Below are 13130 nucleotides of genomic sequence, written 5' to 3'. Positions count from 1 at the left end.
ACAGCTTTTATTTTTTATTTAGGAATGAAAAGAGCTATAGCAACACTCTTGGTTGCATTCTCAACATCTATGTCTCATCTTTTCCTTGCTGTATCAGTAGGAGTGGGTGGAGATGTGCTACGGTAACAAAGAATTCCAAAATCTCTGGGATGTAACAACAAAAGTTCATTTCTCATTTGTGTTAAGAACGCATTTTGGCTCGGCTGGATCAGTATCCTGCATCTTCATCCTTCTCACGTGGAGACCCAGGCAGACGGAGCAGCCTCTGCCTGGAATACTGCTGCTGACTACGGCAGAGCAGATGTTAGCATAGCAAAGCAAGGGCTGCCTCTTAAAGCTTCTACTGACATTCTATTAGCCAAAGTAGGTCATACAGCCATGACTGACTTCAATGGGCTGTCGGGATGGGGGTGTGGAAGGAAGGAAGGGGAGTACAATTCTCCCCGACGAGGGAAAGCAGATACCAGTGAAACGTAAAACAATCTACTCCATTTGCTATTTGAACTCCAGTTTTTTGTTCTGTTTTCAGGTGTGAACCTGTGGTCTAACACAGTCATGGCAGAAGTTTTGCCTTTACCAGTGACCGATTTAAGTGTGAATGGGCATGCGCCCCAATTCTGGCCAATGCACCGTGAAGATCACCTGGCTGGGGGGCTTGTAGGAGAGGCTTCCTTACTTAGAGAATGTGACTCAGGAAGGGATATTCCTTTTTGCCTCTGGACATGGTATAGGTGACTGTTACACCTGCATCACATTCAGCCTGAGGAGGAAACCCTCATGATGAATTCGACAGAGCAGAAAGACAGAGAGCATCTGGGTCTGTTGCCGACCTGTTTGAGCTGCTGAATGAACCAATGCCAAAGTCACTGTATTCGCAGACTTCTTGTTAGTGAGGTCATAGACCTGCTTCTTCTTTAAGTGATTTTCTCTTACTTTCAGTCAGTATCCCGGCAGACAAAAGGAACATAATTCTACTAACTTATCAAGTAAGTTTAGATTGTAGTTTTGAGGAAAATGTATTTATGTATTTGTTCAATAAACAACTGACAAAATGTCTTTTATGAGCAGAACACTGTGTTATGTGAAAGGAAGACATTCCAGAAGAATAAGAAAAAGCGTTTGTAATCCAGAAGGGAATATAAGATGGGCACCCAACTAAATAATATAAGGCTTCTTAAGTCACTTGAAATACCACAACACAAGGCCAGTGTGATGTGGGTCGTTTTACCAAAGTTATTCTGGGTTCGTGTTATTTGGGATACAAGCTATTCCAAAGTCCCCAGCATGGTTATCTTCATGTCTCATTCACCAGAGTTGGGACATGCCCATTCACACATAAGGCAGTCACTGGTAAAGGCAAATACCCACCATGACAGATGGAGCCTCTAGGAGCAATGGGGACAGGCCCTTTAAAGCTGAGGTCTTGGTGCTGGCCCATTGGCCGGTGGTTAAGGTCGTGCACTTCGCTTTGGCGGCCCCAGAGTTTCGCTGGTTCAGATTCTGGGCGTGGACCTAGCGCCAATCATCAAGTCATGCTGAGGTGGCGTCCCACATAGCAGAGCCAGAGGGACCCACAACTAGAATATATGACTATGTACTGGGGGGCTATGGGGAGAAGAAAGAAAAAAAAAAGCTGAGGTCTTCTGGGTCTGCTCCTCATCCTGAGAGGAGTGTAGGCATCTGGGAAGCCCTGGTCTCAGGCTCCTTACAGTAACAGCTGCTTGTGGTTCAAACACACTCCAGCCTTAGCTCTTAAACACAAATGGTCAATCCAGTGAAGACTGTTCAGCCTCCCAGAGCTCAGGCTCCTTCAGCATGTAGACCTGTTAGGATTTTCTGTTTACTCTTTGTTGGGAAGAGGTTGCCCAGGTACCATTCTTCTTGATGAATAAGTGGTTCAGCTTACAGGATAAACAAGGAGGCTTTTTCTGACTCTTATTTGTTCAGTATATAATTATTACATATTTCCCTTAGAAGTGTGATTCTTTAATGCAGGAGAAGAAGGGATGAAAGTGATGGGTTCCAACATTGCTACAGCAATATCGGCTGACATGAGGCTTGAGGAAGGGAATTTTCAGAGTCAGAGATATGCCACATCCTTTAACCCACTAACCCCACTCTGAGAATTTCTCTAAGAAGGAACTAGTGGGAAGATATCTGCGTCATTGCAACATGATCAAAATAGAGATTAAATTAGATATCTTTGGGTGAGGGAAGCTTATTAAAAAGCAAGTTATTCAAAAATAAATTTTTATAAATTTTGTAAATTATCTTCCTTTTCTTGGGGACCTATCTCAGCTGATAACATTATTACTTTCGATCTCTATAATAACTATTAGGCAAGTATTATGAACTTCATTTTAAAAATAAAGAAGCAAAAATTTAGAAAGTTTAAATTATGTGCCCAAGATGAAAGAACTACTAAGTGGAAAAGGTAGTATTTAAACCTAGTTTTTTGTATTCATTCAAAATTCAGCTATTTCTGTTATGGTACAAAGTTTAATTGACATCATACATATTTTTCTGGGTTTTTCATAGTCTTCACAATAATCATTTTAATGAATTCATAATATTCTGTTGAGAATTATGAAGCAGCAATTAGGAAAACATATAATATCAAGTCAAAGATACAATTTAAGTTTGTATTTACCCCAAAACTACAATTTCATGAAAAAATACTAGAAGGAAACATTGAGTAATAACAATATAAGCTGAGGTTATTGCTGCTGTCATTTGTAGGTAGGATTATACGCAGTTTTATTCCCTTTCTTTAATTTCTATTACTTTTGTTATAAGGTTGTTTTTGCAAGAGATAGTGATGTAAGGCAAACACTGGAGCCTCATCTTTTCTTTCTTTCTTTTTTTTTTAAAGATTGGCACCTGAGCTGACAACTGTTGCCAATATATATATGTATTTTTTCTGCTTTATCCCCCCAGCACATAGTTGTATATCTTAGCTGCAGGTCCTTCTAGTTGTGGCATGTGGGACGCTGCCTCAACGTGGCCTGACAAGCAGTGCCATGTCTGCGCCCAGGATCCAAACTGGCAAAACCTTGGGCCACCGATGTGGAGCGCGAGAACTTAACCACTCTGCCACAGGGCCGGCCCCATGGAATCTCATTCTTTCGGAATTAGACTTTTTTCTTCTTTTGTCATCCATTTCACAGTCCCAGCAAGTCCCACTCACTTTGAGGAAAAACATGGACTCTAGGTATTGATATGCCTTATTCCAAGTACATACTCTTCATAGACAACTTTATTTTTGGAATTCAGTTCATTATATTAACAATCTATAAGAGCAGTGCAAGACTGTTACCGTCTCTTCCCTGAAGTGCTGATTTCATCGGAGTGTGATATTCCAAGTTGCTGTGGATGGATTGGGAATTGTGTGCAACTACTAAGATCAGTGAAGGGGGCACTTTCTTTGATGGGAGCCACCTGATACAAGTCCTAACAACCGTGTGGAGAAATGAAGAGGTTGGGGCTGGCCCGGTGGCGCAGCGGTTTAGCGTGCACGTTCTGCTTTGGAGGCCTGGGGTTCCCTGGTTCGGATCCCAGGTGCGGACGTGGCACTGCTTGGCACGCCATGCTGTGGCAGGCGCCCAACATATAAAGTAGAGGAAGATAGGCAGGGATGTTAGCTCAGGGCCAGTCTTCCTCAGCAAAAAGAGGAGGATTAGCAGCAGTTAGCTCAGGGCTAATTTCCTCACAAAAAAAAAAAAAAAAGGAAATTGTGTCTTTCTGATGTCAGTTGCTGTAAGATCATCTGTATGACTGAGCAACTGAGCAGTCTCTGCCTACTGGGCCTGGGATGGGTGCCCATACCTCCACCCCTCACCCTGCTGCAATCATTATAGTTCATTTCTTTGGGATTCCCTTTATTCGTTCAAGAAATATTTGAAGGCCTACTAGCTTCTAGGTATTGAGACAAGCTTTGGGAGATTAGAAACATACATGGTCCTAACCTTGTGGAACCTACAATCCAGCTAGGAGACAGAAATTAATTTAAAAAAATCACAAAAATAAATATAATTATAATTGTGATAGGTGCTACCAACACACACACACACACACACACACACACACACACACCTCAGTTCTAACAAAAGCATAAAACAGAATGAGTTGACCTATTCATTAAAGTCAAGGAGGACCTTCCTGAGGAAGTGATGACAGAATGAGATATGAAGGATGAGCCGGCATTAACTAAACAAAGAGAAGAGAACATCGCCTTCCAGGCAGAAGCACATTCCCGACAGAGTGCCCCGTGTCAGGAAGGAGCAAAGTCCTGGAAACGGGTCAGTGTGGGAGAAAGGGGTGAGAGGGAGGGGTGACACCGCACAAGATGAAGCCGGAGGACACCAGATCACGTGGGACCTTGAAAACCATGTAAGGAGTTTTGTCTCTATCCTAAGAGCAATGGGAAGTTATGGAAGGGTTTTATGATCAGATTTGGATTTTAAAAAATCACTCTGGCTGCAGAGTGGAGAATGGTTTGCAGGAGAGCAAGAGCGGCCACCTGGCAAGGGGTCGGAAGTCAGCTGCAGTTTTCCAAGCAAAGGATGACGGCGGCTTGGACTACATGGTGTTGCTGGCGGAGACTGAGACGGGAATTGAGGGAGACGGGGGAAGGACTAGGCCTTCTGGGTTACTCTATTAAAACTGAAACACATCACAGAGGATCTAACGTATAAAACCTTTTCCTGCCAACATACTTGGAGATTTGAAGGAAAAGGTATGGTGGATGCTGTATCTTGGTTCACTTGACTTCTAACCCAACCTTCTTCTAACGTGCCTTACTGCAGAGGCTGGAAAGATGAAAATCGCATTTCCCAGCCTTCCTTGCAGCTAGATTTGCAGATGTCATTTGGAATGTTCCAATCAGATGCATTCACGCAAGGTATGAATTCGGAAATGAGCTAAGAAAGGAGAAGCAGGATTCGAGGCATACATTTTGTAGTGTGCCTTATAGCGGGAGGGGTGTGGTTCCAGCAGTTCTGCCAAGTCTTTCTGGTTTGATAGGCAGCCTCCTAATGATGGCAGGAGTGGCAGTAATTTTGGCAGCTCAGTAGTGCCTGGCACATAAATGCTTAATATGTATGGGCTGTTATTATAGTATTTAGCATTTACTGCAAATAATACTATAGGATGTCCATGTGCTATGGAGATAGTATCTAACAGATAAGGGAATGCTCAGTCTGACTTCCGATGTCATTCAGTCCTGAAGGAAATATTGTTTCCTGGTTTAATGTATATGACATTGGTGTTCCTTCATCTCTGTTACGTTCCTTTTTACAACTAGCTTATGTTCTCACAGCATAGTGTGCTAAAAACTGGGTCTGTCAAATGCTTGGGAGAAAGTTAGCCTGCTGTCACTAAAGGTGAGCAATGTTCCTCTAGAACATCCCAGAAATTTCAAACATCTGATGAAAAATGACTATTAGAGTTAGAATGAACTGTGACCTTTAGTTGCATTGATAGTCTCCGCTTAAACTAAACAGGGGCTGTGTCTAAACTGGGAAGCCAAACAATGTTGCAATTTCCTCTACGAGGATAACTTTCTTGTAATAAGAATTTTTGATCAAAAAGCTAACGACAACGAAGGCATGCAGGAAGTGACTCTCTGCTCCTAATTCTCAAAATAATTTCTCCCTTCTGTGAACACATTTTTGGTACCTGTCAGTACATTTTCTATTTTTTAGCTTGTATTGTGGGTATTTATGTCCACGTCCGATCTTCCCAATATATGCAACTGTAAAACCGTTGAGGGCAGGGACACCCTCTGATTCATCTTCGGATCTTTTCAAAGCGCCTGCTTAGAAAGGTCCCGTATACAAAGGAGGTAGTCGATCTGTATTTAACAAAAGAATTAGTGAGTTCTTGTGCAGTCCTCAGTCGTGAGGTCACTAACACTTTGGAGAGAATGCTTACAAGGTGTTCCTATGCAATGAAATACTTTCATTCATTTTCCGGAAAAAAATGAAGGAGGAAAAAAATGACGAGTGTCCAGGATGGGGAGGGTTGCATCACTGCTTCAGACAAGTGTTTTCTCCACCTCGCATAGGTGGTGCAAGTGGCGAAAAGAGGACTGCTTAGGAGGTAGGAGATCTAGCCTGCGATCACTCATAGGATGTATGATTATAGTCAAGATAATCATAGCTGGGACTCTGTGGGCCATGGTTCCACGCCCTCCCTCATAAAAGGGATTGATGAGGTGATGAACCATATTTCCTTCTCATCACATTTGTTTTGTAGTCACCATTCCAGAAGATTGAAGCTCTAATATTATGGTGACTTAAGATCTTAATCTGAAAACGACCTAAAGGTCAGAGAGGCCCAGCATAGCAATTCAGCATCATCTTCCTGCTGAACTATCAGTAGTAGCTTCCTGACTGTGTTGAGGGGAATTCTGAGGCCCTATTTGAGCTCAGTGGGAAAGAAAGCCTTGACTTAATAGTGATGTCTAGCATCAGGCAGGGAGGGGAGTGGCAGCTAATAAGCCAATATATGTCCTCCCCCGGTCTAGCCCAATGCCTTCACTTCACAGAAAGAAAATGAGAAGAGAAGCTCTTGTCTTGAGATTACCATGTGCCAGGCACCATGCATATTGCTTTTACATGCACGAATTTATTTGATCCTCAATCTTAAGAAGTTAGCATTATGATGATTCCCATTTTGCAGATAAGGTTTAAGGAAGCAAAATTTGCCTAGGTTCATATTCTAGAAATCCTTATATTTAAGCACTTCCCTATACTGCCTCCCAATCTGTGAGTACTTACTATGTGCTAGGCTAATAGCCAGGAGCGTTTTTGCCCTCAAAGGGACATTTGGCAACGTCTGGAGACTTTTTGATTGTGGGAAGGAGGCAGCCTCTGTTCCTTGACCTAGTGAGTGGAGGCCTGGATGTTGGTAACTGCACAGGGAGTCCCCGAGAACCAAGTATCTAGCCCAAAATGTCAATAGTGCTGAAACTAAGAATTCTGAGCCAGGCTATGTGAAAATCGTTTTCAGACCAACACTGAGACTCTTCCTGTAGCCCAGTAGGTGCAACTACTGTCTCCATTTTAGACAAGGACAGGTGCTCTGAGAATCAGGAAGTGGTCACCACAAGACAGGAACCCAGGTAGTCTGATTCTAGAGGCCTTTGGGGTCCCCCCTTCACCAAACTCCATTGTCATCAGCTGCCTTTACCATCAAAACATGTAATCTCTTTTAACACCTGTTTACGTATTACAAATTTCAGAAGCTAAGAACATTCAGCCAACTGGGAAAAATTCCCACCCTGGATGGATGTGTCTCCAAAGATAAAAAGTATCTGTTCAGCAGCTCAAAGGTCTTGAGAAACCCTTACTATAGAAACCATTGAGCTTTCTCCAGCAGACATTCAGATCCTTGCTTTAAAATAAAACTCTGAGGAGAAGGCTAATTTTAGGACATTAAGTTTTTTCAAGAATAATTAACTCTGCATGGGATTCAACATCAAGTTCTTTCCTTTTGTTTTTAGGAGCCGATGAGCCCGGAAGGTTAGTTAGGAGAAGAGGAAATGAAACTATGACAAGACACAGTACCATTCCTCTTTTACTTGGTGGCCAGGCACAATATGAATATGAGTAACTCTCTCATCCTGTCCAATTAACTCCCTCAAGTACAAAAAGAAGAAAATATATACACACTTGGTTATTTGGAAGAAACTGAAGAAAAAGCCAACACCGGGATACTAGTTTCAACAATAAAGAGCTATGCAAATAACTTCCTTTGGGATTTAAGGCTTGTCTGGCGCGGAAAAAACAATGCTAATGAAGCAGGGCGAGGGTGGAAGGCGAGAGAGGAAAAGAAAAAGAGAGGAATAAAAGAGCTTGAAAGAGGAGAGGGAGGAAAGAGCCGGGCTTACTTCCTCAGACAGGAATTACTGAGAAATGGAGGAAGCTCTGGGAAAACAGTCTGGGCTGCTCAGGCAGGCGGGGCTGGGCGAGGGTGCCTCCCCGAATTTGGAATGAGAGGTGCGGGCGCCTCCCAGACCCGTCCATCCCCCCGGCGTTCGTCGGTGCGGGGCGATGCTCTAAGAACGTCCGAGCCTTTCGATTTTAAACCTTCTCCAATCAGGTTCTCCGGGTGCCGACGCGGGCAGCATGACGGTGGCTTCTTTCTGCAGCTCGTCGGGATCCTCCCGCCCTCGCTCGCCGCCTGCCAGATCCAAAACAGACAGTCCCAGACATTCCGCGACGGATGGTTCCAGAAAGCGGGGAACTGACCGCGATGAATGAATTGTGAATAGCGCGGCTCCGGCAAGAGCCTCAGAAACCTTAATTGGGGGTCAGTTGAGAGCCCGGAAACGCGTCGAGCGCCGCAGGTGGCGGGTGGCACTGGAATTTAACATTCTGGAGCCCCTACTCTGTGCCAGGCACTGAACCTAGGGGGCCGCGCTTATTGTCCAGCTCGGTGAGGTAGTTAGATGGGTTTTCAGAGAGGAGAAATACATTGCATTTGCCCTTCCCTTTGCCTGGAACGCTCTTGCCAAGACTGGGGTGTGGCAGCTCCTTTCTCCAGTGCAGTAACCGGCCGAAAAGCCACCTCCGCCGAGAGGCCCTCAGGGCGCTTTGCAGCTCTTTATCACCCCCATCACCACTTTTGAAAGTTTAGCAATTACCCCAGTGCTCATAGTTTATCAGCATTTTCTCGTTTGTTTATATTTATGTTCTTTGTTTATGGTCTGTCTCCCCGCTTAAAATGTCATCTCCATGAGATCAGGAACCTGGTATGCGGTTATCACAGCTGCACGTCCACAACTGCTCCGGGAGCACTAGGTAGGCGCTCAGTAAATGTTAATTTCCTTCTCCCACAGCCAACTACGGCACCTGACTCATCTGCGGTCTCCAAACTGACCCCAGGTGATCAGTTGCTCGCATTCATGCTAGGATCAAAGGCGGCCCGAGGAGCGAGCAGGCAGTCAAGTCGGTTGGACCTTCCCGTCTATCAAGGAGCTCCCGCATTTTCATTGTTACTACGAGGCTTTCTCTCCCTTCCCCCTTGCTCACGAACTGCGTAGAACACAACCACCACACTCCCCTCAGGTCTTCTCCTGGGAACCCCTCAAGAATCTGCATCACTGCCTCTGGATGTCAGGGTCACAGTCCCGGGTCGGGGTCCCACGCCGATTCCGTGCTTCGTCATCCTGCGTCTGCAATCCTCCCTTCACCACCTATTTCCTCTGTTCTCCATCCCTCTGCCTCCGTCTCACTTCCTCAAGAGGTCGAGTTCTCTTTGCCTGTTCGACCACATGGCTCCCCTGGAACCTTGTCCTTAAACCAGCCCCTCCCGCTCCGCCCTCATTCTCTCTGCTTTCCTGGCTCGGAAACGCCATTCGACCAACAATTATGGAGCGCCCACGGCGCGCAGGCAGGGCGCTGGGCCGCTAGGAGCCTCTCCCCGGGCCCGGCCGCAGCTCTCAGTTCCCTCCACCCTCCCCACCTGCCGGGAACCAGGAGACCGAACTCCCCTGACTGCGTCATGGAATCCGCCCGCTTCTTCTAAGTACGTCGCCCCACCCCGTTCCCCGGGAACGACTCCTGATTGGTGGGGATGGGGGTCACTCTGCCGCCCCTCCCACCCTCCCCGTATGGTCCCCGCCCCTGGGCGGTGCAGGCTCCTCCTCCTCGCTCCCACCCCTCCCTCCCCTCCTCCGGCTGTTCGCCGGGCTGCGCGCGCGAAGTTCTGGGCAAAGTCCTGGGAACTGGCCACGCGGTCGCAGCGCGGGCGAGCAGAACCGGGGAGGGGACCGGAGCGTGTGGCGGCCAGTGCGCGGCGCGGGCCCCGGCCCCGGCCCCGCCGTCCGTCCGCGGGTGGCCGTCCCCGCCCCCGTCTCCTGCGGCTGGTGCGGGAACTGTCAGCTGCGCGTTGCAGGGGGACCGGAGAAGCCGGATTCGCCTCCTCCTGGGTCTGTGGACGAACCCCAGAGCCCGGCACCGGGGAAGTAGGCGGCATCGCCGGCGGCAGAGCGCGCAGGTAAGCGCCGGGACGCCCGCCGGAGTGGTGCTGGGGTGTGGCGGGGGCCCGGCGGCAGCGCGCGTTCGGAAGGGCTGCGGTTTCGGGGGGCGCCACCAGTCTCCGCAGGACCGGAGTCTGCCTCCTGTCGCCCGGGGAAGAACCGGCTGGTGGGGCAGCCCCGAGCCGGGGAGATCGCCCTCGGTGCGGGCGCCAGCCTCCCGGGAGGTAGGGCCCGAGTGCTGCCCACGCTAAAGCTCCGTCTTCAGAGGGACGGTTTGGCCGGGATTGACGGCGAGAAGGCGCCGAAGGATGCGGCGCCGAGGGGCTGCCCGGGGCAGCGGGGCCGGAGGCACAGGAAACCTGTTCACTTGGGCCGAGGGCGAGGGTTTACCACATCCGTGAGCTGGGGCGCGCCGGGAGGGACCCGGACGACGCTGGCCTCGCAGGCGCCCGGCTCCCCCGCCTCCCCTCCCTCGGTCGGCTCCGCTTCCCAGTGCGCCGGCTGGCGACTGAGGATGCTCGCCCCTTCGAGCTTCCCAGCGCCCTGGGAAGCGTTTGCAGCCTATAGTCACTGATGGGCATTGTTGTAGATCGTGCAGATACTTCTTGAGCCGGCACGCGCCGCCCTCCTTTGGTAATAGAACTTGCCAGCCGCCTTCTGCACACTTGTGCTGCCTTTGCTTCGTCTCACGGACTATCAGTCTCCTTAGTCGGGACTTTGAGCTGAGGGGCTGTGAAATTGTCGCTTTCGATGTGTCTGGGAACTGCGCTGAGGTGCATCTGAGGTTCCCTAGATGTTGCACTGATCCTCAGAGTTTGACTGCTCGGATGGGCGCATTTAGAAATATTTTAAGCTGCAGCTGCGAAAGAAATCCTTCCACAGACAGGTGAACGTGTAGGTCTGACTTCTGATCGTCCACACTCTACCCCAAGCATCATACAAGGTGAGGGCCCCCTTCTGGCCAAAGGAGACCAGGCAGGCAGGCCTGGACTGAAATGCACCCAAGCTAAAATGACCGTCCCTTCCACCAACTTGTTGGTCCATCACCCTGTTTGGTGTTCCTCATAGCATTCATCTCCGTGGAATTATCTCCTTGGGCTGTTTGCTATCTGCCTTCCTCCACTAGAACGGAAGTTCCAGAAAAGCAGAGACCTTATCTGTCTTGTTCATCACTCCATCTCCAATGTCAGCAACAGTGCCTAACACACAGTAGGTGTGCGAGAAATATTTATGGGATGAATAATGAATGGTGATTTCATAGCTGGTTTTGATTTTCATGTTTATTTATCCTTTTTTTCTATTGGGAAAATTAACAAATACCAATAACTACTATTGATTGAGCACCTACAAAGAACTGGATTGTACTAGGAACTTTGTATAGATTACCTTATTAAACATTACAGTAGTCTTATTAGCTAGGTGTTTCTGAACAGATGGGAAATTGAGACTTCAGCAGGTTAGTCAGTTTTCCCAAGATTGTCCTGGCAGAACTAGAATTCCAGCTCATTTTCTCTCTATTGTGCTGGGCAGCTTCCAAGAAACTAAAATGTGGTTACCACCATTACAGCCAACAGACACTTAGCTTTATTTGTAACAAAAGCTATTACTTAGCTGAGAGAAGATTTGTTGTATCATTGTGGAGAGAGAGTTTCGATAATAGCTAATAGTTATGTTGTAGGCCAGGTACTATCAGGCTGCCATAGACTGTATTATCTCATTTAAACTTCCCTATCTTGAGGCAGTGTTCTGAGGTTGTCTCCACTGTGCAGATGAGAAAAACTGCAGCCTGGCTTCAGGAGCTTGCCCAGGGTCAGTAGTGAATTGCTCAGCTGGATTTCGTTAATAGTCTCTCTCTTACTAAATCTTTAGCTCCTTCTACTACACTGAAATCTCTCTTGCTCCCACTATTTAATTAGATGTGGACTCATAGTCTAATGATACAGTATATTAAAACCATCTGAGACTGGGCTCTAAACTTTCCACTGCCAATGTCAAGTGTCTAGTTGTATTATTTTCTGAATTGATGAGACTCTTACTGGCATTGATTTTTGTGGTTGAGGTTACAGTTTGTGGGCCTGGTAGACAGGAGACTTCTAATATAGGAGGAAAGGAAATTCTCCTTTCACCTAAATTTAACTTTGCTTTCACCTAAATTTAAAGAGAAATCCGATGGGCTTTACCCATTGTGGTAAATAGACTCTGAACACAGTAATGCTTTATGCCTCTTAAGGAAAGTACTGGAAAGTCAGCTAGTTTCTCTGTTCCCATATGTAGAATGGAGAGTTAGAAGCCACTACTCATTCCAGAAGCTTCTGCAACAACCTTTTAGTAAAGTCACTACATTCCAACTCTTTGTGCTGTTGCAGTGAAGTCGAGAGCAAGAAGTAGTTCTGTAAGAGTGTCGTGGTTACCACCTAAAGGGCTAGTGCAAGATAGGGTGTAGGAAGGAATTAAAGATCCCCTTTTGTTTTCTACTTCCATTCCAGTTTTAGGGGGTAGTGTAATGTTTTTCCTTGCAAGAGGATCTGGATAATCGACAGCTTGATTTATAATGGGCCTCTTGGCAGTACTATGTTTCTTAATTGTTAATTCCACTTCAGGAGTACTCCAGGGAGGGTTAGAGAACCGTCCAAGCTAGAATGACCACAGAAGAGATGGGAGTGTGGGACACTAAGGAAGATGGAAGCTTTTAAGTTGATGGACCTTCCATGCATAATTGAGAATTGTTTATAGTTCCCTGTGAATCCCCTTCCTGTCTACATCTTATTTATCAGCTTTTTAGCCCTCTCCTCTGGAAACTTCCTTCTCCTTTCTAATCACCCCTTTTGAGACCGTGTTTATGCTCACCCCAACTCTTGTCTCCTCCTCGGTGTCCTTCACATTGATCTCTTCACGTTGATCCCAACCACACTGATGGTTGTCCCTGCACCATCTTAGTTTAGGGTCTTAGGAACTTCTGCACTCTGTCCTAACGTTGCTTACAGGAGGATTTTCCTCCCTCAGTCTCTCCTTCATATCACAGTCGGGTAAATTCTGAGTCCTGTCATTATATTGCTAAAAATTCTTGAGTGGCTTATATAGTTAATAATAATAATAATATTAATAACAGCTGCTGAACTTCTTGTGCCAGGCACTGTCATAAGGG

At 46.8% G+C, this 13130-nt stretch overlaps 1 protein-coding gene across 21 annotated transcripts in view; it reads left to right on the top strand.

Annotated features, from left to right (window-relative positions):
- The first annotated feature begins 9620 nt into the window (after positions 1-9620).
- Positions 9621-13130, top strand: part of OSBPL3 (oxysterol binding protein like 3) — a 178128-nt gene continuing 174618 nt past the window's right edge. For 3 of the 21 annotated variants that reach the window (XM_023639391.2, XM_023639389.2, XM_023639390.2), the window contains exon 1: positions 9651-10002. The gene's annotated coding sequence lies outside the window, so the exon portion shown is untranslated. Of the gene's footprint in view, positions 10003-13130 lie in introns of all 21 variants that reach the window. The other 18 variants (XM_070265737.1, XM_070265739.1, XM_070265728.1 and 15 more) reach the window with 11 other exon arrangements.

The sequence above is a fragment of the Equus caballus genome, chromosome 4 (assembly GCF_041296265.1).
Source record: "Equus caballus isolate H_3958 breed thoroughbred chromosome 4, TB-T2T, whole genome shotgun sequence".
In the NCBI taxonomy this organism is placed as follows: domain Eukaryota; kingdom Metazoa; phylum Chordata; class Mammalia; order Perissodactyla; family Equidae; genus Equus; species Equus caballus.
This window is presented reverse-complemented; position numbering and strand designations above follow the sequence as displayed.